Source organism: Manis pentadactyla, chromosome 10 (genome assembly GCF_030020395.1).
Source record: "Manis pentadactyla isolate mManPen7 chromosome 10, mManPen7.hap1, whole genome shotgun sequence".
In the NCBI taxonomy this organism is placed as follows: Eukaryota; Metazoa; Chordata; class Mammalia; order Pholidota; family Manidae; genus Manis; species Manis pentadactyla.
In genome coordinates, this window is record NC_080028.1 from 39,728,322 (window position 1) to 39,742,789 (window position 14,468).

A 14,468-nucleotide genomic window follows, 5' to 3' on the forward strand; every position below is an offset into this window, starting at 1 on the left:
AAGAGAGAAAATGTAGATGATCAGGTGTGTGCCTGTAGACTATGTGTTAATCCAAGCAAGACAAGGGCAATAAAACATCCACGGATGCAGAAGATTCGGGTATGAGTTATTCTTAAAATTCAATATTAAATAACACAAAAGACATGTAAAATACGGGTGGCTTTTCTGAACAAAACTATAATAAAACTATTTTACCACTGTATTCTAAGAAGTTACATCCTTCGCATTTACATGCAGTTTGGGCAAAATACAGTCCCCCTGGAATGAGAAACCACACATCTGTAACCAGTTTCATCCTTCTCGGATTGACAGATGACCCTCAGCTACAGATTCTGATTTTTATATTTCTACTTATCACCTACATGTAGAGTGTAACTGGAAACCTGAGCATCATCATCCTCACTTTAGTGGATTCTCACCTTAAAACTGTGATGTACTTTTTTCTCCAAAATTTCTCCTACTTAGAAATCTCGTTCACGTCTGCCTGCATTCCTAGATTATTGTACAGTATATCGACAGGTGACAGGATTATTATGTATAATGCTTGCATATGCCAACTTTTTTTACATATGTTTTTGGAATAACAGAATTTTTTCTCCTGGCTGCCATGTCCTTTGATCGATATGTAGCCATCTGCAAACTCCGGCATTACATGACTATTATGAACTTCAGGGTCTGCAAGAGGCCCATCTTCTGCTGCTGGATGACTACATTGTTGATCATGTTACCACCGCTTAGCTTGGGACTGGATCTGGAATACTGTGCCTCTAATGCCATTGAGCACTTTGTCTGTGATGCTAACCCTATGCTGAAGATCTCATGCTCAGATACATGGCTCATAGAGCAGATGATTATTATCAGTGCTGTGATGTTTTTCCTCATGACTCTGCTGTGTGTGGTTCTCTCCTACATGTACATCATCAGGACAATTCTAAGACTGTCCTCTGCCCAGCAGAGGACAAGAGCCTTTTCCACCTGTTCTTCCCACATTATTGTGGTTTCCATAACCTATGGCAGCTGCATCTTTGTTTATATCAAACCTTCAGGAAAAGATGGAATGGCCATTAAAAAGGGAGTATCAGTACTTACTACTTCCATTTCCCCCATGCTGAACCCATTCATTTACACTCTTGAGGAACAAGTGAAACAAGGCTTTAATGACTTAGTCAAAAGATTTAAGTTGCTGTCAAAGAATTAGGGGAATGTTGATGTCAGTATCCCTAAGCATATTTTCTTCAGTTTCTGTCTAATTTTGCCTTTTCCTGATCTAGATTTGGCCTTCCATTCTGTACCAGCCCTGGTCAAGTCACCCCTTTGATCTCCTTATAAAAAAGTTTCTTTCAGATGATAATTGTAATGAAGAAAAATGAGAATATATGTCTCAGGAAATCTAAGCATGACTTCACTCCTAACATTTACGTTCCAATTCTAAGAGGTTTGGGAAATTTATCTTAAAATATTAATACAATAGTGAACACCATTCCGTTAAATACAACACATACAAAAAACAAACCAAAAACCTTACTTAAAGAAGAGACTTAATTTTGAAAAGAATCAATACTTGTCTAAGTGTTATAAAAAAAATTTCATAAACTGTGGATATGTTTTTAAATGAGGAATAAGTATAAGATTTAGGATTTGAAAGAAGCATTTACTAATGGAAAATCTTTGAAATCACACAATTCACAAATTTTATCGACTGGATCCTATCTAACAGCCAAAGAGTCATGAATTAAGTAACAATGAAGAGGGAAATGCACTTGTAATTTCTGTTAAAGATAAATCGTTCACTGAAGTTACATAAAACGTATTTATATTGGTATCCCAATTAAATTGTTTAATCTTGTATGTAGAGTATTTTAACAAACAGATGGCAGTAAGTCCAAGAAAGCTAATATAGGGCTAGAAGAGTGATATATTAATAAGCCTTAAGCCAATTATATTAGGAATGAACAAATGAGAAACAGAATAAAATGTGAATACAAATATCAATGTGATGATATGTTTTTTTAAATGAAACATATGTCAATTCAAGAGACCAATTTACACACCTAGTTATAATCCCTCAAGGAAACACGAGCATTTCATTATTCAGTACATTTTGTTCCAACTTCCTCTTCCATAATGCAACATAGTAAAATTACCTTTGATCCTTTTTCTGTATTTCAGTCCACTTCTCATTTCATGGACAGTGTAGGCACGAATTTACCCTTCATTTTTCAACTTCCTAACCTCCAGTTTAGATGACATTCCCACAAGAATTTATTGCTGACCTTGTCTTATGATTCCACCAGCAGGACCCCAGGCCTGGGTTAGTCCGACTCATTCCACTACTGTCATCACTTACCCGCTGCTTTCATTCCTTACCAAACTGCAATTGCATGTTTACTTCTCCTCATTCTACTCTCAACGGCAAATACATTTGACAAGGTCTCCTCATAGGCCAAATTCTAGAAAACTTTATGCCTGACACAGAAATATTAGTTACTTAATAGACAATTATCCAATATAGTGATTTGAAACTTCTGACAATGAAAACTGAGAACTAATATGTGAATAGAAAAAACACAGAAGTAACATTTGACATGAATCTGTGCATAACAGAGTGGGAAAATTACAACATTTCCAGAATATCTCAAACAGCTTTAGTGCATCTCCATATCAACAAGTGTTTCCAAGGGATGGAGAGAAGTAGTCCATCTGAACCAGAAAGGTTGGGGGGAGTATTTGGTGCCTTCTGATGCAACAGGAGAGAGAGAGACAGACGTGGGATGAATGCTTGTAAGCAATAAATGGGTTTTAACTTTATTTCTCCCTTTGATTGATTTCAGTTTCAAAGGTATTTTGTCCTGGGTTTTCCTCTCTGGAGTTACATCTGGCAATAGTTGGCAGGAACTCTGAACTTGAAATCTGTCTGCATGGGGGTGACCCTTTGGTGGGCTGACCCCAGAGATAGTGAGGAGATGCCTAGAACCTCCAATGTAGATAATGGGAAGGCACCAGTGGCTGCAGTAGTAGAAGGTGCACCTTCACCTGGAAAGCCCCTACCTGTGTTGCTTCCAATTGGGGAGCTCTTCGTGGGGGAATTGATCTGGCATAAAGTACCTCCAAGAGGGTTTTGGCCTTCCCCAGAATTGGGGAAGGTTGGAGACATCAGATGCTGCAAAGTTATCTAACTGTGAGATAGAAGGGTGCTTAGAGGCCTGAGTGTCTTTGTAGCAGCTGGCATTGTAGGATCTTTGTTTGTCGAGATAATGAAAGGGTTATTGAGGAGAGAGACAGACTTTTGTATTGCTTGGAGTAGCTGAGTGTTAACCTATGGGATGCCCTTAAAGAAGAGAGACCGTTATTGAGACGATGGATCACGCTCCTGGGACGAGGAAGCAGAAGTCACATTGCAGAAGGTTGTTGTGGAGTGGAAGGAAGGAGCGGTGCCTTCAGCCCGGAGATGTTGGAGGAGCTGGAGCTGGGGTAGGGAAGAGGTGGTACAGAGGATGAGGAGGTGGGGCCAGGAGCTGATCTGCTGCCACGGCCACCGCCTGAGGCACTGCCTCTACTGTGTTAAAAGCACACGTAGCTGTAAAAATAAAAATGGAACAATTGCGGGCTCCTCATGGGGAGGAGTCACCCCTCGCCAGGTTGTGGGGCACTCCACACTCCGCCCCTATACCCAGGATGAGCTGTGGGACATGAGCGTCCAGTACAGGCATAAGCCATCGGAACCTCTGCTGCATGGCTTTTATATCTTTGGGATATGGGGGTGGAAAATATTGTTATGTCTGGTCCTGAAATTAGTAGACTGGCTTCCCTGATGACTCACCCTTCCCTCTTGCAGCGGTTGCAAAGTGCCCTCATGCTTCAGGGAATTAGACACCTCTGGATTGGCTGACAGCTGCCATTAGGGCAGTTTGGCCTAATCAGGGTGATTTATCATACCTACCCACTAGCTGGAAAACATATGTAGAGCTCCTACAGGTATGGCAGAAATTGGGCATGAAAATTTTGTCTGTAGTATGGACATCAAGACTCCAGTGAGGAGTTGTTCAAAGTAGGAATGAGAAATCTGGTGTTCCTTACAGCTTCCACATCTCTCTTTGTGTCCCTAGTGACTACGCTTGACCCCCTCATAGAGGAACCCAAAGTGAGGCTACTTGACCTTTAGCAGATCTGGGGGAGATTGAAACAATAAGATCAGAGAAGTAGGTACAGGCTATGACTGAAAGGAGAGATGCAAAGACCCATCGAGGACACAGAGGAGGGTTGATTTGATAATGGCTGGGGTAGTGAAAGAAAGCTTTGATGGACAGCCCATAGGAACTTGTTAGAACTGTGGCACCAATTAAAGCCTGAGCAGTGCATCTGGCTGCTGAGGACAATGATACAGAAGCTGGAGTCGCAGCCTCACATCTGGCCTGAGTCCCTGCCTGGGGGAAAATACTCAGAATATGCTTGGTACCTCATGCCACAGGAGGGCGATTGGGCATCATGGTCTCAGTCGGGGAGGCAAAGATCCCTATCTTGGGGGACATGGTGGGGAACAGAGGCCACATGTAGAATTAGCAAGTCCTTGGTACCCTTAATTGTCAATTAATTGTACAAAAAGTGTACAATGTGCCTTGATGCTAGTGGACACAGAAACTGAGTGTTCTCTAATTTATAGCAAATTAGAGCATTTTTCGAGAACTTCTGCTGGGATAGATGGCTATGGAGGTAAGCCAATTAGAGTGAAGAAAGTCCAAATCCCACTGGGGCTGGGGAATGTAACCCCAAAGGAGTGTATACTGTGAACATTTCTCCCATCCTTGACTATACTTTGGAGGGAGATATCCTGCAGGGCCTGTGGCAACACACCACTGCAGGTGAGTGCAGAATGAGGATGCATGTGGTGAAGGCCGTTCTGAGGTGACATGCTAAGCATCCACCTGTAGCTATGTATTTTGCAATTGCAGATGACAAATGCTAAGCAGTGTAAGTAGATTGGGGTGCACAAGGAAATTGGAGAAGCTCTACAAGAGTTAGAGAATCATAAAGCCCACTCATAGTCCTTTTAATTCTCCAGTGTGACCAGTAAAATGTCTAGATTGCTCCTGGCATATGACCATGGACTATAGGGAATTGACCATTATGGATACTCTCAATCATGAACTGGGAATGTATAATTATATTGTAGTCCTGGCTAATGCTTTCTTCTTTACTGACATAGCACATAAAAGTCCGGAACAGTTTGCATTCACGTGGGAAGGCTCGCAGTGCACATTCACTGTCCACGCACAGGGATTCCTCCACAAACCCACCATATGTCATGGAATTGTAGCCGCATGGGAGAAACCGCATACAATGTGGTTGTATCACTACATTTTCATGCTCACATCTGATTCTCCTGCAGATTTAGAAGGGGCAGTTGCAGCGAGAAGGAAGCAGGGGTTGCAGTACTAATATCAGACAAAATAGACTTCAAAACAAAGAAAGTAACAAGAGATAAAGAAGGACACTACATAATGATAAAGGGCTCAGTCCAACAAGAGGATATAACCATTCTAAATATATATGCACCCAACACACGAGCACCAGCATATGTGAAACAAATACTAACAGAAGTAAAGGGGTAAATAGACTGCAATGCATTCATTTTAGGAGACTTCAACACACCACTCACCCCAAAGGATAGATCCAATGGGCAGAAAACAAGTAAGGACACAGAGACACTGAACAAAACAGAAGAACAGATGGGCCTAATAGACATCTATAGACCTCTGCATCCAAAAGCAACAGGATATACATTCTTCTCAAGTGCACATGGAACATTCTCCAGAATAGACCACATACTAGCCCACAAAAAGAGCCTCAGTAAATTCCAAATATTGAAATTCTACCAACCAATTTTTCAGACTACAAAGGGATAAAACAAGAAATAAATCCAACAAAGAAAACAAAAATGCTCACAAACACATGGAGGCTTAACAACATGATCCTAAATAATCAATGGATCAACGAACAGATTAAAATAGAGATCAAGGAATATATGGAAACAAATGACAACAACAACACAAAGCCCCAACTTCTGGGGAACGCAGCGAAAGCAGTCTTAAGAGGAAAGTATATAGCAAACCAGGCATATTTAAAGAATTAAGAACATTCCCAAATGAATAGTCTAATGTCACAATTATCGAAATTGGAAAAAGAAGAACAAATGAGGCCTAAGGTCAGCAGAAGGAGGGACATAATAAAGATCAGAGAAGGAATAAATAAAATTGAGAAGAATAAAACAATAGAAAAAAACGAATGAAACCAAGAACTGGTTCTTCAAGAAAATAAACAAAATAGATAAGCCTCTAGACAGACTTATTAAGAGAAAAAGAGAGTCAACACATATCAACAGAATTAGAAACGAGAAAGGAAAAATCATGACGGACCCCACAGAAATACAAAGAATTATTAGAGAATACTATGAAAACCTATATGGTAACAATATGGAAAACCTAGGAGAAATGGACAACTTCTTAGAAAAATACAACCTTCCAAGAACGACCCAGAAAGAAACAGAAAATATAAACAGACCAATTACCAACAATGAAATTGAAGTGGTAATCAAAAACTACCCAAGAACAAAACCCCCGGGACAGATGGATTTACACCAGAATTTTATCAAACATAGAGAGAAGACATAACACCCATTCTCCTTAAAGTTTTCCAAAAAATAGAAGAGGAGGGAATACTCCCAAACTCATTCTATGAAGCCCACATCACCTAATACCAAAACCAGGCAAAGACCCCACCAAAAAAGAAAACTACAGATCAATATCCCTGATGAATGCAGATGCAAAAATACTCAACAAAATATTAGCAAACCGAATTCAAAAATACATCAAGAGGATCATACACCATGACCAAGTGGGATTCATCCCAGGGATGCAAGGATGGTACAACATTCGAAAGTCCATCAACATCATCCACCACATCAACAAAAAGAAGGACCAAAACTACATGATCATCTCCATAGATGCTGAAAAAGCATTTGACAAAATTCAACATCCATTCATGATAAAAACTCTCAGCAAAATGGGAATAGAGGGCAAGTACCTGAACATAATAAACGCCAAATATGATAAATGCACAGCCAACATTATACTTAACAGCAGAAGCTGAAAGCTTTTCTGCTGAGATCAGGAACAAGACAGGGATGCCCACTCTCCCCACTGCTATTTAACATAGTACTGGAGGTCCTAGCCACGGCAATCAGACAAAACAAAGAAATACAAGGAATCCAGATTGGTAAAAAAGAAGTTAAACTGTCACTATTTGCAGATGACATGATATTGTACATAAAAAACCCTAAAGACTCCTCTCCAAAACTATAAGAACTGATATCAGAATACAGCAAAGTTGCAGAATACAAAATTAGCACACAGAAATCTGTGGCTTTCCTATATACTAACAATGAACCAATAGAAAGAGAAATCAGCAAAACAATTTCATTCATAATTGCATAAAAAAGAATAAAATACCTAGGAATAAACCTAACCAAAGAAGTGAAAGACCTATACCCTGAAAACTACAAGTCACTCTTAAGAGAAATTAAAGGGGACACTAACAAATGTTAACTCATCCCATGCTCATGGCTAGGAAGAATTAATAAACTCAAAATGGCCACCCTGCCCAAAGCAATATACAGATTTGATGCAATCCCTATCAAATTACCAGCAACATTCTTCAACAATCTGGAACAAATAATTCAAAAATTCATATGGAAACACCAAAGACCCCAAATAGACAAAGCAATCCTAAGAAAGAAGGATAAAGAAGGGGGGATCTCACTCCCTAACTTCAAGCTCTACTACAAAGCCATAGTAATCAATACAATTTGGTACTATCACAAGAACAGAGCCACAGACCAGTGGAACAGATAAGAGACTACAGACATTAACCCAAACATATATGGTCAATTAATATTTGATAAAGGAGCCATGGACATACAATGGCAAAATGACAGTCTCTTCCACAGATGGTGCTGGCCAAACTGGACAGCTACATATAGGAGAATGAAACTGGACCATTGTCTAACCCCATACACAAAAGTAAATTCAAAATGGATCAAAGACCTGAATGTAAGTCATTAAACCATAAAACTCTTAGAAAAAAACATAGGCAAAAACCTCTTAGACATAAACATGAGTGACCTCTTCTTGAACATATCTCCCTGGGCAAGGCAAACAACAGCAAAAATGAACAAGTTTGACTATATTAAGCTGAAAAGCTTCTGTGCAGCAAAAGACACCATCAATAGAACAAAAAGGAACCCTACAGTATGGGAGAATATATTTGTAAATGACAGATTCGATAAAGTCTTGACATCCAAAATACATAAAGAGCTCACACACCTCAACAAACAAAAAACAAATAATCCAATTAAAAAATGGGCAGAGGAACTGAACAGACAGTTCTCCAGAAAGGAAGTACAGATGGCCAACAGACACATGAAAAGATGCTCCACATCGCTAATTGTCAGAGAAATGCCAATTAAAACCACAATGAGTTATCACCTCACACCAGTAAGGATGGCTACCATCCGAAAGACAAACAGCAACAAATGTTGGCGAGGTTGTGGAGAAAGGGGAACACTCCTAGACTGCTGGTGAGAATGTAAATTAGTTCAACCATTGTGGAAAGCAGTATGGAGCTTCCTCAAAATGCTCAAAATAGACTTACCATTTGACCCAGGAATACCACTCCTAGGAATTTACTCTAAGAACGCAGCACTCAAGTTTGAAAAAGACAGATGCACCCCTATGTTTATCGCAGCACTATTTACAATAGCCAAGAATTGGAAGCAACCTATCTGTTCATCAGTAGATGAATGGATAAAGAAGATGTGGTACATATACACAATGGAATATTGCTCAGCCATAAGAAGAAAACAAATCCTACCATTTGCAACAACATGGATGGAGGTAGAGGGTATTATGCTCACTGAAATAAGCCAAGTGGAGAAAGAGAATACCAAGTGATTTCACTCATCTGTGGAGTATAAGAACAAAGGAAAAACTGAAGGAACAAAACAGCAGTGGAATCACAGAACCCAAGAATGGACTAACAGGTACCAGAGGGAAAGGGACTGGGTAGGATGGGTGGGTAGGGAGGGATAAGAGGGGGAAGAAGAAAGGGGTTATTATGATCAGCATGCATAATGTGGGGGTGGGAGAAACGGGAGGGCTATAGAACACAGAGAAGACAAATGGTGATTCTACAACATTTTGCTATGCTGATGGACAGTGACTGTGAAGGGGTTTGTGGGGGGGACGTGGTATAGGGGAGAGCCTAGTAAACATAATATTCTTCATGTAATTGTAGATTAATGATAACAAAAAAAAAAGGAAAGAAAAAGGGGATTACTCCCTGATAGGATAAAACTAACTAAATGAACGATTAAAGCATGCTTTAAATATCCTTAATTTTGATCATTTAAAGGGTGTCAGATGATCAGCTATGGAAGTTCATTTTTCTGATAATATTCCTTTCTCTTAAAAAAAAAAAAAGCAGTTCCTTTGTGGTGATCTCCAATAAGTTCTTCACAACGACATAAAGGGCATATCAAAGTGTGGGCAAAGGGTTTGTTTGTGTTTATACAGAGGATCAAAGCCTAATTTGGCTACCCAGAAAACGAATTAAGATACGATATGAAGAACTTCCAACATCAACATTTTCCAGAAGAGTCATTCCAGTAGATGAACATCAAAAAACTTCAACAACAATCCTGGCGCTGTTGCAGTTGTAGCTGCATGCATCCCACCGGTTCCTTTAGTTGCCATTGGAATGAAGAAGGAGATATCTAAGCTGGCCTGTGCATACAGTAAAACAACAAATTTGACTGGATCTATACTGTCGGAACTCAACCAAGAATTAGGAGAAGTGCAAGTTGCAGCGCTCCAAAATCTTGTGACTACAGACTATCTACTGTTAAAAGAACATATGGGATGTGAACAGTTCCCAGGAATGTGTTGTTTTAATTTGTCTGATTTTTCTCAAACTATTCAAATTCAGTTAGACCATATCCATCATGTCATTGGTAAGTTTTCACAAATGCCTGTGGTGCCTAACTGGTTTTCTTGGTTTCACTGGAGATGGCTGGTAATTGTAGGTCTGCTTTGGTTATGTAGCGGTATTCCTATTATGTTAATGTGTGTGAGCAATTTAATTAGTAGTTCAAAACCTATACACGCTTATGTTACTCTACAAGAAGATATGTCAAAGAAATAATCAATCTTCCCAGGTTTTCTTCCGTCTGCTACTTGTATAGCTTTTCTTCTTCCTTCCTGATTACAACCCTTAAGTAGAATTCGTGCCTCATAACGAAATTACCGAGTATCATAATTCTTCCAAGTGGTAAAGATACCTCAAGACAAATGCTGAGCATAAAAGCCACAGGGCATAAATCTGCAAAGAAGTAAAAAGCTAACCTTTTCAAAGAATATTGCTTCTCTCTCACTTACCAACTTTACATATCCCTGTATGGCCCAGAAATTGACTGGTTAGCCAGAGACGGGTAAGATTCCTCAAGGGAGGAACAACCTAAGACAGGCACAGTCGCAGGGGGGCCATCAGGTGAGAAATTGGGGATCAACAGAGGTGAGGCATAGAAACACACCCCCTTGTTTTGAGAGAAATCTTCTGCATCCATGGATGTTTTGTTGCCCTTGTCTAGCTTGGATTAATACTTAGTCTATAGGCACACACCTGATCATCTACATTTGCCCTCTTACAGCACTAAACTATGTTTTCTACCTTTATCTTGCATCTACCCAGCACTTCAGCATTTTATTAAAAATAATAATAATAATAGCAATAATAATAAGGGAGAAATGTGGGATTCACATATAAATCAAGTATAAAAATCAAACGAATATTCATATTTGACCTGATTGTTTATAGTTTATAATGTGTGATCAAAACCGAAAGTTTCTGTGATGACTGCCCTCGCACTGTTCACCACGTAAGAACTTATTCTCTATGTAAGAATTTGTTCACCATGTGAGAACTTGTTCGTTATGCTTCAGAAGATTGGAGACTGTTGAGAACTAGGCTTGGGGTTGATTAATGATTGTGCATTGAGTCCCCTATACAGAGATTTATTGTTGTTAACAACCATTTGATCAATAAATATGAGAGATGCCTTCTCAAAAAAAAAATACAGTTGAATGTGAAAATAAAATAAAATAAAATAAAAAGTATGAAGCATGAAGGATATGAAAAATGTATGAGGCCTATTCAGAAAAAAATAATTTTTTTCTGAAAGGTAACATGAAATTCAATGTATATAAAATAGCATAAATAAAGACCAACTTAAAAGTGGTCAAATATTTGCAACATATATCACAAATTATTAATAAAGAATAAGTAATAACAATGCTCAGTTCTAGGAAATAGTATAAAAAAGGAAAAGATATTTATAGTAAAATGACTGCAACACACCTGAAAGTTGATACATAAAAAAACATGTTTATAATAAAAATAATAGAATAATATAATAAGCTCAAGGTAATCATTCTTTATAATAGTGAATTTTTTCTTTAAGAAGTCATAAAGTTTCAACTGTTAGGATTGATTTCAAATCATAATGTAATGAACCAAAAATAAATATTACTTATTCTCCAAATGGTGATAAAATTTATAACCATTGAGTAAAAAAAAAGTTTGTTTTTAATTATTAAAGTAGTTTGAAAACCTACCTACAAAGGACATTTCATATTTATGAATATACCAATTAATAAGAATATACTACATGGAATTTTATGGAAGGGTATAATAGAGACATTAAGTGTCATTATTACTTTTAAGCTTAATTTTTCCATTTTTGTTGTGTTAATGTTTTAATAATACATAGCAATTATACAAGGTGAAAATACGTTGCCAAAGAGCAAAAATACTTGTATTCTGTCATGGTAATTAGCAGTTAAAGATGTTATTGAATAATAGGATATAAAGGTAGGCTTGCTCTTTTTCTTTCGATTTTTATTTTCTGTGAAGTCCTCTGTTGCATATCACTGTGGAATCTTCAGTTCTCTGAGGACATTGTCCCCACTGCTGCCTGTTTCAGGGTCTTTGCCAAAAGATTACACAAGAGATTCATAAATAACTTTGGATCCTAATTCATCTGGGACTTGAGTCCACATACAAGCCATGCAAACCTTTCCTCATCCTTCTAACCCTCAGGATGTTCAGGGATAAACAAGCAACTGAAACCAGTATGTCTGTAGTCTTTGAGAGACTAAGAAAATCGTTTTCTTTAAGAAACAGTTTGATATATTTTACCAAGATCAATGGATAGTTAATTGAATTGTGGTAAAAAGAAACAAGAGGTTATAATTTTGAGTTAATTGAAGATTTTGATAGGGCTGGATCTGTATATCAACAAATGTTAGGTCACTTAAAAATAGGTGAAACAAAGGACTTCTGGAAGCAACCTTGAATTGGAAATCATCAGTTGACATAACTTAGATTCCTGTAGTTTTTTAAAAGACAAAATAAGGAAACATATATTAGTGAAACAATAGTGTCTATTTATTTTTTCAAGATATTTAGGAGCAAGGACATGGCTCAAATTTCCTGACTTGTGTAAAGCACAGGGTGTTAAGACTGAAGAAAAGAGAGGTAGGTGGGTGTAATGTTTCTTTTTCTATGTCTCGAGTCTCTTATTCTACTTAATTATTTTAATTGCTTAATCTATTGCAACTATTCATTTAATTTATTGTTAGTTGTGTGATATTCATACTCAAGGGAGTGCCCAGCTAATCCTAAAACATCAAACCAGGGCCATCCTTACATTCTTTACCAAAACCTGAAAAGTCTTAGGTATTTAGTATGGGAAATGGGCAGATGGTGTGTACAGAGTATATCCTACTTCTGAAGAAAAGGATATTTTAAACTCATTAAGTGAAACCTTTACATAGCCAGTTACTTAGAATTTGCATAACGATTGATGTGGTTTTTCATCAAATTATTTATGGCCTTTAAGAAGCATTGGAGATTGAAGTCATTTTAGAAGGAATTAGTGAAGTTATTTGTTGTTAAGTAAGGATCCACCACAGAGCAGGCAATGGTCCAAAAGCAGAATTTAAGAGTTTTATTCTGTGGTGTGAATATATTTCTGGCAAGTGTATTGAGTAAATATGGATAGAATCCAAAAAACGAAAGCTATTTCTCTGCCAAACACAGTGGTAAGTTAGGTAACAATTTTTGCCTCAATGTAGGTATTATATAAATGCTGAGTACATAGTCAGGTCAGGGTGTGACTTAGGACCCACCCAGAACGTTTCCTACACCAAACATAAAAGCCACCAGTAATCTCCTAAATTAGAGTTAAGATATGGCAAAAGTAAGAGTTGTCAGAGTAGTTTTAAAATTGAGTCCACATAATAAATATTATAACTTATCTAGGTCTCGGGATAAATATTACCTTGAATTAACTCTATATCTTAGCTCTGAGGTTATTGCATTAAACAAGATGAAAATGCTGTTTCCAACAAATTTTTTACATCCGCTATTAAGCATAAAGTGTGACAGAAACACAGAGAAAGTTCTTAATGTGGCTTGGGAGATTTGGAAGGACTTCTCTGAAGAGTTAAATAGAAACAGAGGAATGAATCACAAAGACCCAGGTATAGGTCAGAATCAGCCTAATGGATGTAGTAACGGCAAGGGAAAAAACATAAATGATTACACAAAATTGTTTCCAGACAGGTAGGACATATAAGATGACTTGTGCAGTGGAACAGGCTTTGACAGCATTGGTAGAGGAAACTAGAAATATCTTGTGTCACACACACCTGTTGTGTTTTTAGTTCATTCAGGAAAAAAATGCTGCAACCAGAAAGTGACAATGAGGAAAACCTTGGTTATTGATAAGGGCAATGTTCTTAAGGGAAGTAGTACACCATGAGCTAATCTATTCCAAAGTGCAAATTAAAGTAATAGTGCACATTTAAAAAATTCTCATGGAAGATTCTATGTTCCTTGGACTACAGTATTCAAAAAATTCCATAAAAACATTATTTTTTTTTCACACATACAGTCATGACCATATAGTAGGCTATAAAATCAAGTTGATGATACATGTATTTATTTTTAATGAGATATATTAGAACATACACACCAGAGAGTAGAGAACCTAAGGGTTAGTTTTTTGTTTCCAATATATGTGTTTAAGTATTTGTGTAGGTGTGAGCAGGTACACTGGGCTGCAATATGAAATGTCTACCTTACCATGTGTTGTAGTAAAAAACATTTGAAAGCCAGGTTTATGGCCCACCAATGACATGCTATCAACAGAGCCAATAGCATGAATTATTTTTAAAACTCATTATCAAGAAAAACAAAATACATGTAAAATACATTGCTTGCCTTTTCTGAACAAAACCCACTGTAAGACAATTTTTCCACTCTCTACTCAGATCTTACTTCCATTGCTTTTACAT

At 37.7% G+C, this 14,468-nt stretch overlaps 1 pseudogene; it reads left to right on the forward strand.

The window, feature by feature from the left end:
* Positions 1–263: 263 nt before the first annotated feature.
* Positions 264–1,198, forward strand: LOC130679267 (olfactory receptor 6C2-like; annotated as a pseudogene).
* The last annotated feature ends 13,270 nt before the right edge of the window (positions 1,199–14,468 follow it).